This window comes from Schistocerca americana, chromosome 8, assembly GCF_021461395.2.
Source record: "Schistocerca americana isolate TAMUIC-IGC-003095 chromosome 8, iqSchAmer2.1, whole genome shotgun sequence".
NCBI classification, from domain to species: Eukaryota; Metazoa; Arthropoda; class Insecta; order Orthoptera; family Acrididae; genus Schistocerca; species Schistocerca americana.
Window position 1 is genome coordinate 428,908,315 of NC_060126.1, and position 15,276 is coordinate 428,923,590.

The 15,276-nt window shown below is 37.6% G+C and overlaps 1 protein-coding gene across 2 annotated transcripts in view; it reads left to right on the forward strand.

The window, feature by feature from the left end:
- Positions 1-11,475: 11,475 nt before the first annotated feature.
- LOC124545296 (CD2 antigen cytoplasmic tail-binding protein 2 homolog) overlaps positions 11,476-15,276 on the forward strand; it is an 84,770-nt gene continuing 80,969 nt past the window's right edge. The window contains exons 1-2 of one of the 2 annotated variants that reach the window (XM_047124192.1): positions 11,476-11,688; positions 14,180-14,308. The gene's annotated coding sequence lies outside the window, so the exon portion shown is untranslated. The remainder of the gene's footprint in view (positions 11,689-14,179; positions 14,309-15,276) is intronic. The other variant, XM_047124191.1, reaches the window with a different exon arrangement.

A 15,276-nucleotide genomic window follows, 5' to 3' on the forward strand; every position in this document is an offset into this window, starting at 1 on the left:
ATATAACGTGAGTCAGCCAGTTAGTCATAAATCTGAACTTGGTGGTGTTGATAGAGACAATATTAATAGGGCAGATAATCGAAAATCAGCGAACGATATGTTATTGCAAATGATTTAGAGGCATGATTAAAGTAAATTCTGACAAATTTGAACTCTAAAATGGGGTACTGGGAACAGAGATAGATTCGATGAAAGCAGAGATAGGCTCAGTAGAGACAAGTGAAGCAGAAACAGTAGAAGCTGAGGTGAGGAAAATTGAATCTAATGTATAGTGGATGATTGATTCAAAATTAAAAGTTATAAGGACAGATGAAGACAAAATTTCTGAGGAGGTTAGCCTGCTTAACAACATAGTGGACACAGTGGGAAAAATTTACAGGGTTAGGCTGGAAAAGACATTAAGAGCTGGCTGGCGAGGTAAAGAATTGTGTGGTGAGGAAAAACGCACTTGGGTAAGTGACCAATGAGTCTGTTAACTGTTTGTCTGATATAATGGTAGATCGTAAAAATGGGGCGGTGAAAAATAGACAACAGTTGGAAGCAGAGATTAATAATGAAGTTTTGCAGCGAGAACAGCAGATTAAAGATGTACGGGCAGAATGAAATGCTTTAGCACCGAATCAGGCTACTAATGTTATGGGTGTTCCGTGGAGTAATTCAGGAATGGCGAAGTGTTTTGGAGATGATGGGAAATACCACGCATTTGATTTTATTGCTGCATGTAGAGATAGTTTTGTGAGAGATGTGTGGCAAGAGAAGAAAATTTATTGAGTGCTTCATTTAGTATCTACGAAGTGTTTGAGAATTGTTTCCTTAACAAATTCTCGAGTGAAGTGAAGCAAACGCGACTCCAGAATGAATTCCTGACTGCACCAAGTTTTAAACATGGAAGTAGGTAGATGCAGGATTTTTGTGCCCATGAGCTCGCTAAGTTGACGCTGACAAATCGTCCACTTGGAGTGCTGACTGAAATCATGACGCAAAACATAACTTTAATGCATTTGATAAGGATATTTTCTGTCTGTATTTTATTTGAATATTGCAGTACCACTTCCTGTTTATTTAGACGTCCTTTCTTGAATAAAAATTATTCTGCATGATTCTCTGTCATCTACATCAAAAAGAAAAGAACACTCACTATTAAGCTATTCATTTAATTTTTATTTTATATTTCTGCGTATCTTATAAATTCGCAATTATATCCAATGCATAGACTATTTGACTGCAGCATCACAGCTACAAGTCAATATTTGCAGTGACTTAGCTGCAGAGTATGAAAGCAGACTTGTGTGGTTCAATCCTATGACTACATCGAGCTATTCTTTTAAACAGCGCTGTGCATAGCCCAGTATTTAAAGAATGAGTACCCATTGACGAGTTTTTAGATTTTCTTGAGAATATAGAACAGGCTTTGAAATTCAAGCCTCATAGTGGGAATAATAGACAGGGAAATGGGTACCAGAATGGGTACAATAGGAATATCCATAATAATTATAATGATCATAATAGAAATAATTATCACTATAATAATAATTTTCAAAGGCAAAATGAAAACAGTAGCTTTCATAATGGAACTTAAAACTGGGAAGTAAGATTTTAGGGGCAGGAGCCACATGAAATGCAACACCGCGGTATAAAATCTGGAAACTAGAGATCGCCGCACCTCAAGTCCTGAGGTGCCGAAATAAACCGGCGTTGAAAAGGACACATTATTTTAAAAATTCAGTGGGCGTCGAAAATTCGGCAAATAATCCACAAATATTGGAGATGGAGGTTTCGAGAAATAAAAATAGAATGGGGAATAATTTTAAACAGCGCAGTCATAAAGAGTGCCCAAGATATATTGTAAAATGTGTTGAGAGATATGGTAATGATGAAATGGGATTGGAGAATTTATTTGGTGAAAGGGAAGTGAATGATTGAATGAGTGTTTGTTGAAAGGTTCTGTGATCAAAACAGAGGCAGAAGTGGATCTGAATTTGGTGGAGGTGCAATGTATGACGAATTTTAAGTTGAAAGTAATGAAGGCAACTTTATGTAAAAGAAAATAGGAGAAGGTATCTGTGACGGTAGCGAAGCAGTATTCTCGTCAGGTGGTGATGAATTTTGTTATGTATCTGCGGAAGTGCATGATTTATTATTGCAGGTAAGCAAAGGTGATGTTTTAGTGACTGAAGTTCCTAAAGTTGAGTTACTAATTTAGATATCTCGGAGGAAGGAGTTTGTGCATTTATTTCTGTTGATGGAAGTGAACCAATGGCTCTTGATGAAACTATGAATTATGATTAGATGTGGAAGGAAGAATGTGAAAGTAATGTTTTAGGTAGTGGATCAGATTGCGAAGTGTTGGAAAAATCTGAGATGGGAGTAAATGTGGAGGCAGTTCCGAATTTGAATGAATTCACGTGTACTGTGAAATCTGATGTAGTGTGATGCAGTAACGGCAATTTGAATTGTGTATGGTAGGAAGTTACTACAATGCATTGACGGATGTAATGGATGTTTTATGTACTGAAACTTATGAGTTATCAGCATTAGTGGATTTAATTATGATAAAGTTTGTAGTGATTTGGTAGTATTAAATGGGGATTTGTGTAAGGGAGATGAAGTTTTTTGTTGTGTGGCTAATTGAAAGAATGTAGCAGCTACTGATATTGTTAGTTTGGAGAAAGAAGACTGTATATTTGATGCTTACGAGGATTATGAAACAATGGATTTTGAGGATGATTAAAAATCCTACAGATGAGCTGAAGGTAGATCAGGAGACTCTAGGAATGGGTAACGAGACTGAGAGTTGTTCTGAAATTATAATCTGTGCCATAAATATGGAGGAAAAAAGCAGGGATGCTGTAAATGATATTTTGAGGGAACATTGTTTAGATAGAGATGAAATTAAAAATGTGCAGTCTGTAAGTGAAATAAACGATGTTGATGAATAAAAGAAATGTACATTTCTCGAATATAGAAATGGTGTGCCAGCAGCAGTCACAAACTGTATCAGTAAAAGTAAGAATCTGTTGGTGAACAAAGGAAAGGCCTCAAATTTGAAAAATTAAAAAAATGTAGAAAAGTGAAATTCAAAAGATACAGTAGCGAGAAGTGTGGTATAGGAGGCAATGGTGGCAAAGTTACGCCTTGTGGATGAGGAGTTGGGTGTGTATAAGTGTATGTGTATAATTTCAAGTGTAATATGTAAGAATTTTGGGAGGTTATCTCTAGTCTGTGTAAGGGGTAATTTGGTATATTTCACATGTAAGTAATCAAGTACGGAGGCTCAACATAGTGAAAGGAGAGTGTCGACATTGGCCGCATGACTCTTGGCCCGCGGACGTCGACAGAATGTAATTATTTCATTATTTGTGAAAGAGAGGAATGAACTGTACCATACACAATAGTTGCAGTGAAATTTCATGTAGTTAATTAAATATGGTATTTCAAATGTTTTGGGTAACTTTACCACATCGAATAAGGATATTTTCTATCTGTATTTTATCTGAATATTGTAGAACCATTTCCCATTTATTTGAGATGCTCTTTCTTGAATAAACATTATTCAATATAAATCTCCTTTGTCTACATCAACTGCAGACGTTAGAAAAGAGCACTTGCTGTTAAATTATTCATTTGTCTTTTATTTTATATTTCTGTGCATTTTTATTAATTCGCAATTCTACCCAATGCATGGACTATTTGACTGCAGGATCACGGTTACAGGTTATTATTTGCAGCGAATTAGCTGTGGGACATGAAAGCAAACTTGTGTGACTCGACCCTATGACTACATAGAGCTGTTCTTTACAGATCCGTGTATAGCCCCAGTACCTAAAGTATGAGTAACCTGATGTAAAGAGACAGCTAGTTTGCTCATATGGACTGCTGTTTAGAAGAGCAACCACTCAACAGTAACCGCTAGGTGCCATCACATTCTGCAGTTAGGTTGTAGGCTTTGAATGAATAAAAGAAACAGGACTAATTCATGGAAGCAAAGATCGTTAAATCCAGTAAAATTCATTACAAGAGCTTGATCATATTGACATGTGTATTCGTTATGCTCTTAGAATCGAGTTCTCTCTGGTGAAAGGGGTTATTGACCATAGATAACAGGATGTCACCACATGATGTCCAGTACCACACAAGGAATGGGACATGATGCTACAAAAGAGTGTGCCCTGAGAAATAAAACTGACAGCCTGTGTTTGAATAGTAATAGTAAAGGCAGTGGGAAGAAGAAATAATAAACAGAACTCAAGATTACAATGAAACATATGTGGGGCCATCATTCACGAAAGACACCAAGTCCGCTCCATTACCAGAACTGGGCTATTCTTAAGAATTTCGCCCAATCAATATCCTGCTAAGCTAACAGCATTAGCTAATTAAGGCAATATGGAGAATGTGAAACTTATCAGCTGATAGCACGTATGATGACATGGATAGATACTACGGAAAAAAATTATGAGGACAAGATCTTCAGTTGCACATGAATCTTTTGATATCCACATGCTGATATTATTGAAAAAGCGTAAGTGAACAGTAATTGAGCGTGAAAGTACTGATACTTTCAAATCCATCAATACCCTCACACACACAATGCTACCTGACTTATAGTAGCAATGGAGCGTCACCAACTTGGCCTCATATTTTCAGGAGAAAACAGTACACTTGCAAGTTATCAGCCACAGCAATTGTAATGTGCAAAAATTTGGGCTGTAATTCTGATAGGATGCAGTTATGACTTTCTGAATGTGCAGCTTTTAAACTTTTGTGTGTAACGATTTTTTGTCACTTGATTTGCCCCACTGCAGCTGGTCATTGCCCAAGTGCCAAATTCTGCACAGCAGAGTGAGTAAGAGGCTTGTGAAATATTATTTTGACATTGGTAATGTGTTTTGTCCATTGTGTCAAAGTACACAGTTCCTAATCTGTAGGTGGTGCCCACGAACGTTTTTGTGTTGCGATTCACAAACACAGTGTAAATAAATGAAATGAATTAGTGTGTCTTTATTAATGTCGCTATTGTATGTTATTTTCTTTGGATTTTAAGACTGGCACTGTTAAAGTGAATTACATTTGTAGGAGATGCATTATTTTTCAATGTAACTGTCACGAGTAAATTACTGTAAATCGAAGATCATAAACTCCATTTCATAATAATAATTATTTATTTACTGATGTTAATTAATTTTAATTTTGAAAGGTATATGTATAGCTGCAGAATATCGATACGAGGATATTGTTAAAATTAGTGCTTCATATGTGATGGTACACACTGGTACACTGTACCAGTACCTCTGACAAAAAAATATTAGAACATTAGATCTTGAGATGTGGTACAGTAGAACGATTGCCTGTAGTTGAAGCAATGTAAAACAAACGTTGTATCCACACTTTAAAAATACTCTGAAAAGTGTTAAAATAACGTTTTAAGAAATTTAAGAAAATTTCACGATCACCCTGTGGAAAGTCAAAGTACCAAAACCACTTCTTTTTACAAAACAATCGCTGGTTAAAATATTATTGAATGTATGTGTACATGAGGTTGACATATTATGTATCCATATTACCTACTATTTTTCATGTAGAATAACATGACTGTTCTCAAATGAGATTTCATAAGACACTGGGGAGAAGTGTCCAGCCAACCCTCTTCTTCCCTCGCCTTCAATACCCCACGAATAGAAGATCTTCACTATACAGTACTTCATTCTTGAGGATTAGGCAGCTGCTGTGGGGCAGCGTGAGTGAAAGCAATCAGTGTGCACAAAGTTTGAAAGCTGTACATTAAGGAGCTCATAACTGCTTCCTATCACAATTGCGGTCCAAATTTCCGCATGGAATCGATTTCTGTGGCTGATATCTTCTAAGTGTGCTTTTTATCTACTTAAAATATGAGGCCGATTTTGGAATGATTCCTTGTAAGACAATGTTCCACGGGAACAACCATATCTAGATGTCAGACTCTGCAGGAAGAATGTCCCTGGAAACCACCTTACACTCGTCGTTGATGGTGGCACCTCGCTATTTTTACAGTGGGTGGAGATGGAATTGTTCACCTAGCCAGTCAAATGACATAGAAAAACTGGGAAGCTCACAATTTGTGGCACAGTGTTTTAATGGACAAACAGAAACACTGGAAACAATCAGGAATCACTAAATATTATTTTAATGGACATCTCTGGAACTCAAACTGAGAGGAAAGGTGCGTAAATTGGAAGTTGGGTAAGATTGCGCAATTGAAGTTTAATTAGTGATATACTAAAGGATACTTCGCAAAATACAATTATATTTTAACTGACATTTCATATGACTTTTGCCTTTTACGAGGGGCGTGTAATAAGTAAGATAACCGTTTTTTTTCTCAGCCAATGTCGGTTGAAAAATGCGGAATTTTACTGTGGGACTTAGAGTACAATTGTCACTTCAGTTCCTATAGTTTCATGAAATTCCATTTGGTGGCGGTGCCATACATAGCCTTCAAAATAGCGTCTGTAACAGAGGTGCATTTCAAGTGGAGAGCTGCCACTGAGTTTCTTCTGCAGGTTAAACTCCTGTCCAACATTGCTTTCATAATTTGGTAAAATTTTGACATACCTCCTGGCACTTATATGTTGTAAATTACAGTAATTAACTTATTCTCAAAATATAATTATTATTTCTCTATTTCCCAATACTTCAGACAATAACTTTCTGTTGCCACTTCTATTCCTATATCACAAATATATATGGGATGGTCAGAAACATTCTGAAAAGATTGTAAGGGTGCTGCAGAGGAGGTTGTACTGAGAAATAATTGTTAAGGAAAAAAAGATACATTGCACCGTTTCCGAGTTGTTTGGCATTAAAGTTAGCCAATCAGGTCACTGCATTTGCAAATTCAAACTCTTGAACATTAAAAAATGTGATAATGCACAGAGGTCTCTTGATACATGAGTTATCACCTGTTGAAATTATCGTTACCAGTTAAAATATGCCTTTTTTGGAAATGTAAATTAAGCTAGATGAGCAAAAGCTACTTTTGTTCGGCTTGAAGAAACCAAATGAAGTACAAGTATAGTGACGCTGCCTTTGGCAGGCTCTTTGAATTTGCACACATGACAAACTGATTGGCTAATGTCAATGATTAATGTCTCGGAAAGAGCACAACTTATCTAATTTTTTAACAATTTTTCGAAGTACAAGGTCCCCTGCAACACCCTTAGAAGTTGTGCAGACTCTTTCTGACCTCCTCGTCTGTATAGGGTGATTCTTATTAACGTTTAACGCCCCTCCCTCCAAAGCGACGTAGATGGTGCTGAGACAAATAATTTAATATAAGGCACATGGAGCCACAAATGTCTGGAAATATCCCAAGACTGGACGAGAAATGTCGAAGATATGACGTCATCAGATGTCGTACCTTCCCACAAGTGCAGTGGTTGGGCTTGGGTGCAAACTGATGACTGAGCGATAATATAGGCTCTACTTGCATTCGAGTAAACGGTCTCAATTTCGAACACCTGTTACAAATGTAATGTTTTGTAAATGTAAAAGTTACAAAATAATTGTCTTCTCTGTAACCAAGTGAAAACTGTTCTTATTTTGTGTTTATTTCCTTTTGTCCGCTCTTTTGTTTGTCTGCAGAGGTTATTTAGTAAAGAAAACGTAGGTCATTTAGTGGTAATGATGTAATTCCTTGTGACACAATATGGTAGGTTTTTGGTGTACTAGACTTTGCAATAAACTAGCGGAACCAGCAACAGTGGTAAATAATAAATGTTGAATGAGATTTTCACTCTGCAGCGGATTGTGCTCTGATATGAAACTTCTTGGCATATTAAAACAGTGCGTCGGACCGAGACTCGAACTTGAGACCTCTGCCTTTTGTGGGCAAGTGCTCTACTGACTGAGCTACCCAAGCAGGACACATGGGCTGTGTTAGTTCTGCAAGGTTTGCAGAAGACCTTCTTTGAAGTTTGGGAGATAGGAGACAAGGTACTGGCGGAATAAAAGCTGTGAGTGGGTGTTGTGTGTCGTGCTTGGGTAGCTCAGTCTCTTGAGCCGTTGCCTGCGGAAGGCAAACGTCCCGAGTTCGAGTCTCTCTCCAACACATAGTTTTAATCTTCCAGGAAGATTTTAGTAACAAATCTTACTCATTGAAGACACAATATCATTCAACGCAATAAAACAAATATTGCCTGTGAGATGCAAAACTTGGACCCTGAGATCCTCACACTACAGCCATGGACATGGACCCAGAGCCGCAACAATGTGAATACTTGACTTGAGTTGGAATGATCAGGTTCGACAGAGCAGTGGGCTCAACCGCTGCACATGCAGCAAGGTAGCGCATTTGATGGCGTCACACATTCAACATTTGTCATCCACTCCGGGGGTATTTCCTGACATTTGTCTTAGCAGTATCTACATCATTCCAGAGGTTTTTAAAAATTAGTAAGAATGCCCTGTATATGTTACAATAGGTACATCACTTTTACTGAAATTAAACAAATGGTTCACCTATCAATCTGACTCACCATGCTCATTAACATCAATTGAGTTCGTGGTAACACCTAGTGAGTTGATTTACTAGAGACCTCCTGTCACAGCAGCCAGCCTCATCGACCAGTCGCACTCCAAGAAAGCGGCGTGTTGACGATTGATCATCTTGTGTAATCATTTTCTCTGGCCAATTATTGTAAGACCTGAATCATTCTTCGCCTTCAGATATCTGGTCTCTCTTGTGGAAGATTTTTGAACCACAAAAATACCAAATTTGTTGTGGAACCTTTGCAGTGTGTCACAAAAAAGCAAAATAATGAAATAAAAAGTGAAAGTACAGACAATTATGGAATCAGCTAATATAAAAAGAGCGAGTGTGGCGAAAATATATTTTTTATTGTCATTCGGCCATTACAGCAATAGACAATGTCAGTCATATAATACAATATATCTGTTAATTCAAAGAAAACAAGAGGCATGTCATTAACACTACGAAATTATATTACATTTGAAATAATCATTTATGTCATAGAAGGGGTGAGCAACTAGCCACTCGTATAGTTTTTGTTTGAATGCTTCTTCAGGTAGTTCTTGTACATATTGTGGAAGCTTATTAAATAATTTGTGCCCCATCAGTTCATAGCTGTTAAGTGACTTTGACAGTCTGTGGTAAGGAGTATAAATGCATCTGCTTCTCCTCGTGTTGTAGAAATGTATATTTTCTCTATATTTTGCTTCTGGTAACTTCTTTTTTGTATGGAGTAAAACATAGTAAATATATAGGTTTATTACACTCATGATTTTTTGTTCACAGAACAATGGTTTGCAGTGTGTTTTATATGAGAACCAGTAATTATCCTAATGGTTTTCTTTTGTAGTATTAGGATGTCACACACTGAACTCGAGTTCCCCCGTAAAATAATATCATATGTTAGGATGCTTTGGAAAAATACAAAATACGATGTCTAACATAATTTTGAGGTACACAGCCCATAAGTTGCCATAGTAAATACATCGGTCTAAACAATTTACCACTAATATACTGTACGTGTTGACCCCAGGATAATTTATCATCACTCCTAAAAACTTAACACAAGTAAGATCATCTTGTCTTTTAGACTAAAAACCATCTGCTGCATTTTGTTATCATTCAGCAGAAAGCCAGCTGCTTTAAACCAATAGGATTTTTGAGCCATTGTCTCTGCAACACAAGCTTTGAGGCTACTGCAATCATTACTACAATGAAGGAAAGTTGTATCATCTGCATATATTACTGTCATGGACTCGATGAATAATGGCAGATCATTAATCATTATTAGGAACATAAAAGGCCCCAGTACAGATCCCTGTGGTACACCTATTTTAACCAATTCAGTACTGGACTTTTCTTTACCTACACAAACGGCTCACTTGCGATCCTGTAGGAAAAATTTTAATAGTTTAAGGCTGTCACCTCGAATGCTGTAGTACGCCATTTTTTCTAGGAGTATATATGCTCTACACAGTCAAAAGCCTTACTTAGATCACAAAAGGTGACTTGAGCAAATCCTTTATCTTCAAACAGTTGATGTATGTGTTCGACTACTGAGTCTAAACCATACTGTGATTCTCTAATTGTTCCTGCATTTTCATAGTACGCAGACAACTGTTGGTATGTTGCACATTAAAACACTTTAGATGTTAGCAGACGACGACACCGTCTGCTCCGCCAACGTCAAAACTTTCTTCCTAAGAAATTTTGATGGTGATGCCCTGTATGATTCCATAACATTGACGGCCTATGTGAATGCCATTGTTTGAAATTCATTGTGAAATGTTTTAATATTCCATTCTGTCAAGTATTAATGGACCATAACTCTTGTTGTAAATTTATAATACGGGTTTCACACAAGCAACTAAGGTGGCGTCACAGCTTGTGCCATCGTGAGCTGCCGTTCAAACAGGACACAACAAATTCTATGTAGTTGCACGGCTTTCAATATGGCGTCAGTGGAAATCATATGGGTGTTATGAATGTCATAGCAGAAGTTATGGCATTAAAACTTTGACAAGAGTTAAACGCAAGGAAGATGATACCCAAATGTTGGATCCGAAAAAGGATTTCGCGCAGGAATAAATCAGGGCCCACAAACACATTTATAAAAGAAATAACACTCGAGACGAAAATGCTGTCAGCTATGCCAAAGTAACTAACAGCTGTCAGGTGAATACCATCTGCAGGCACGCCACTCTTCCAAGATTTTGGAATTCGTTGGTATAAGCATTTCGAACAACTAATTTTTAGTTTAACAGCTGCCACATCACTCTCAGGAGCTATTTCCTATTTGTAATCCACAATTTATATAGGTCTTGGTCTCACTGATCACGAAGCGTATGCGACTCGCTTTTTAGGTTGCACGTATAAAGTTTATTTATTTATTCATCAAAAATTTAGGATACATCATTGGTTTGCAAGTATCGTGTACACACACAAACACTGATGCAGATAATCATAATTTTTTTTTAGTTCTACAAATTGCGAAAGTGTACCTGCCGACTATTGATTTCAGTTCTTTTACTAATAAAAAGAAAACACAGTGAAATCGAATAAAGTACAGCAACAATTACTCCACGTTGTCTGCGAGAGAATGCTCGTGCTTCGAAATACTGCCACAGTGGGGCAATCAATGGTGGAAGGAAAGCGGCGTAACAAAGTACAACCAAGCTGAACTTTTTGTGACATGACAAAAGTTGCGTCTCTAAACCTGCGCAGTAGTAACTGGGGGTTCACACATGCAAATACGTTACAACTGCAGTATGCCACTAGCAGTGCCAACACTTTGGTTGCGTGTGTGAACCCGGCTTTACACGATATGACTGTACTTGTGCTAGGTCATAAGTAAATTAGAAAAATAAAATAGAAGTATGTACAAGAAATACAATGCACGAATCATTAGAATTCGGTATTGCTTTCCTTAGCGGGTGGAAGGCTCTCGAAACGTCAATGTTGGTTGCACTGTAAAACATAACACAACACAGTCACTGTTTGAAATGTAAAGATTTATCTGGAGGTGTTGATAATTTAGTGAAGTGTTCTGCATATGTAGTGGTTGGATGTGGAATAAATGTTTAATTATTGGTATTGTTAAAATATTGTGATTACCCTTAGATAAAGGCAGCAGAACTCACGGGAACTATGAAAAATGCAACGCTTCACATGTAATCATCTAGGTGGGTTCGAAATTTGCCATCGAAGGAAAAATGGCACATCAGTGATTATGAGTTGTAATTATGTCGTGTGTTGCATGCTTTTAAATGTTTTCCAGACGCAGCTGTTTTTCAAAGGAACGTGTTGGAATGATTCTTTTCCTGTCAGTGTCAGCGAACTCTATTTGCCTGAAACGTACCAACTAGGTCTAATTTTTCAGTCAGCAAATGTAATGATCGTGATAATAGGAGCATGTAGGCTAACTGTAAATCAATATATTTAGTATTAAACACAGTTCAATATTTTTAAGGGTACAGTTTTTTCTGACCTACGCAATATACGTTTTAAAAATTAACACCTCACACCCATTGTCATTCATTTCGTGTTAAAGAACATAGCCCACACATCCTCAGAGAAAGAAACCACTGTAACGATCGCCGCAGAGACATTCGTTATTTATTACTTGATACTGTCCTTGTGTTTACACAGGATAGAGTACCATGAAGAGCTGCATCAAACCACTCTCTTCACTGAAAACAACAACCACCATCCTCGTAAATTGATTACATACAAAATTAGTGTTGTCAGTGTTAGTGGGATGTTGGGCTCAGGAAAGCGAAAGCAGTTCTGGATGTCACAAAAATCTGGGTCTCTGATATTGTGACATAATGGTCACAGAGTTTCCTAAATCCTTTTTAAAAAATGTCACAAAAATCTGTGTCTGTGATATTGTGGCATAATGGTCACAGAGTTTTTTTAATCCTTTTTAAAGCTCGTATTTAGTGGCGTTGTGTAATGTATGATAACTTTTTCTGTTGTTGTAGTTGCTGATGGACAGGAAAGGAAATATGACAGGTGGTGGTGATTACACTGCGAGATGCTAACTTATGTTAGGCGAGGTGCTGATGCCTCTCATTTGGCTCTTTCAAAGTAATTTTTTTTTACATTTTAGGGCTACATAATCTCGCTACGTTTGAAATACCCTGTGTGAACTGTGATCCTATTCTCTTTATAGAACATAGCTAGTGAGTGCAATACTTTAAAGTGCGCTGGCTGACTTTCATGTGAGGTGAGCCCCTTGAGAACAGTGTTCAAGTCTTCCATGTTGAGGGCTCGCTTTATTTCACTCCCTGCTGCCAGATTTATCTTGTTTCGTCTGTGTTCTTCCTTTTAAATAATACCTAATTGTTATGTAATCACCAAGTATGTAACAGTTTGGAGCATAGCAGTCTGTATCTTTCTTGGTGAACAGTGAGCCAACTATACTGCCATTAAATAGTAGTAGGATTATATTAAGTTAATTTACATATCCCGTGGATCATAATTGGAATCGCTCACTTTGATGTGGAACAAGCCAGTTTTACAATTATAATGTATAGTGACAATCTCAGTGGGAAATACAGCAAAATGCTGAAAAAACTGGGGGATAAAGTTGTTTATATTTGATTTACGTAGTTTAAGTCCCATCATATTCTTATCATCATCTGGTCTCTAGTACATTAGCAGGTCCTTTGCATATCTACCGGGTGATAAAAAAATCAGTATACATTTGAAAACTTAATAAACCACGGAATAATGTAGATAGAGAGGTAAAAATTGACACACATGCTTGGAATGACATGGGTTTTTACTAAAACCATCCCATATTGCTAGACACGTGAAAGATCTCTTGCGCGTGTTGTTTGGTGATGATCGTGTGCTCAGCCGCCACTTTCGTCATGCTTGGCCTCCCAGGTCTCGAGACCTCAGTCCGTGGGATTATTGGCTTTGGCGTTACCTGAAGTTGCAAGTGAATCATGATGACCGATATCTCTAGGGATGTTGAAATACAATATCCGACGCCAATGCCTCACCATAACTCGGACATGCTTTACAGTGCTGTTCACAACATTATTCCTCGACTACAGCAATTATTGAGGAATGATGGTGGACATATTGAGCATTTCCTGTAACGAACATCATATTTGTTTTGTCTTACTTTGTTATGCTAATTATTGCTATTCTGATCAGATGAAGTGCCATCTGTCGGACATTTTTTGAATGTTTGTATTTTTTTGGTTCTAATAAAACCCCATGTCATTCCAAGCATGTGTGTCAATTTGTACCTCTCTATCTAGGCTACATTATTCCGTGATTTATTCAGTTTTCAAATTTATACTGACTTTTTGATCAACCGGTATTTCATGCGATCTATTGCTTCCTCCTGAATGCCATTATGTGTGCTGCCATATACCACATCATCCAGGACCTGAATTTTCTCTCTCCCTCACCTCCTCTGTCCTTCCACGTACCCTTCTAAGACTGTTTTTATATGACCCTCCTCCTTTTGTAATATAAGTCCAATCCAGTTTTGTTGCCTTCTTTTTATTACATTCAGTACATGTCTTTGATCTCCAACTCTTCTCAGTACCTCTTCATTTTTCAATCTGTTCATCCAGCTTACCCTTTCCACCTACTGCCATGCCCACATTTCATAAGTCTCCAGCCTTGCTGTATCTTCTTTTCACATTTCAGCACCGTATAGGAGGACACTCCATGCCAAATATTTAATTAGTGGATACCACTGAAGCTAAAGGAAAGATTCATGGAGTGAAAATAAATACAAAGGAAACAAGAATAATGGCACTGGGAGGAAATAAAATGGTAAAGATAATTTTGAATGTAGAAGTATTAGAACACGGAGAGGCTTTAAATACTTTGTAAGCAATATAGAAACAGACTGGAAAAGCAGCACAGAAATAAAAGTCAGAATAACAATGGCAAAATAGGAATTTTATAAGAAAAGAAGAATATTTGGTAGTAAAGATTATACCTTTTTTCATCTGGAAAATTGTTTATGCATCACCATCATCATAATCAGGATTTCCGTCCAGCCCGGTAGGAACTTTGTGAACGATATGCCTCCATTGGTTTCTGTCCTGGTATAGCTTTTCCCTCTCCACTGCATACCATGTGACTTCTCTTCTCTTGAGATCTTCATTAACGTGGTCTGTCCATATCTTTCTAGGCCACCCAGTTGGCCTTCTTCCTGGTACCTCCATCTCCAAGTACTGGCATGGAGTTCGGCGCAGGTGCATTCACTTCACATGACCAAACCACTTCAGTCAGAAAGCACTCATCCTCTCCTCTGTAGTCGGTGTCACCTGCAAGTATCTCCTTACATAATCATTCTTGACTCTTGTCTCCCCTAGTTTTTTGTAGAGATGACCTAAGGAACTTCATTTCACGTGCTTGTATTTGACACACTTCTTTCTTATTTGTGACACAGGCCTGTAGACTATACATCATGATTGGCAGGAGGTAAGTTTTATACGTGGTCTGTTCGGCTCCGTGAGGCACTTCCTTGTCCCAGGTTAGAGTTCGTACTTGGTGGAAGAAGCTAGATCATTTTTTTATTCTGTTTAAGAATTCTAGTTTGGAAATTGCATTGTGTGATATGATGATACCCAGATAATTGAAGCTTTTCACAAATTCAACCTTCTTCCCCTCCAGTATGGTGTGACAAGGTGTGGGTGTCCTGCTCATCTTCATTGCCACTGTCTTTTTCCTACTTTATGGATCTGTCCATGTACAGCCAGTCAGTGATCCCAGATTTTGATCATTTTTACACA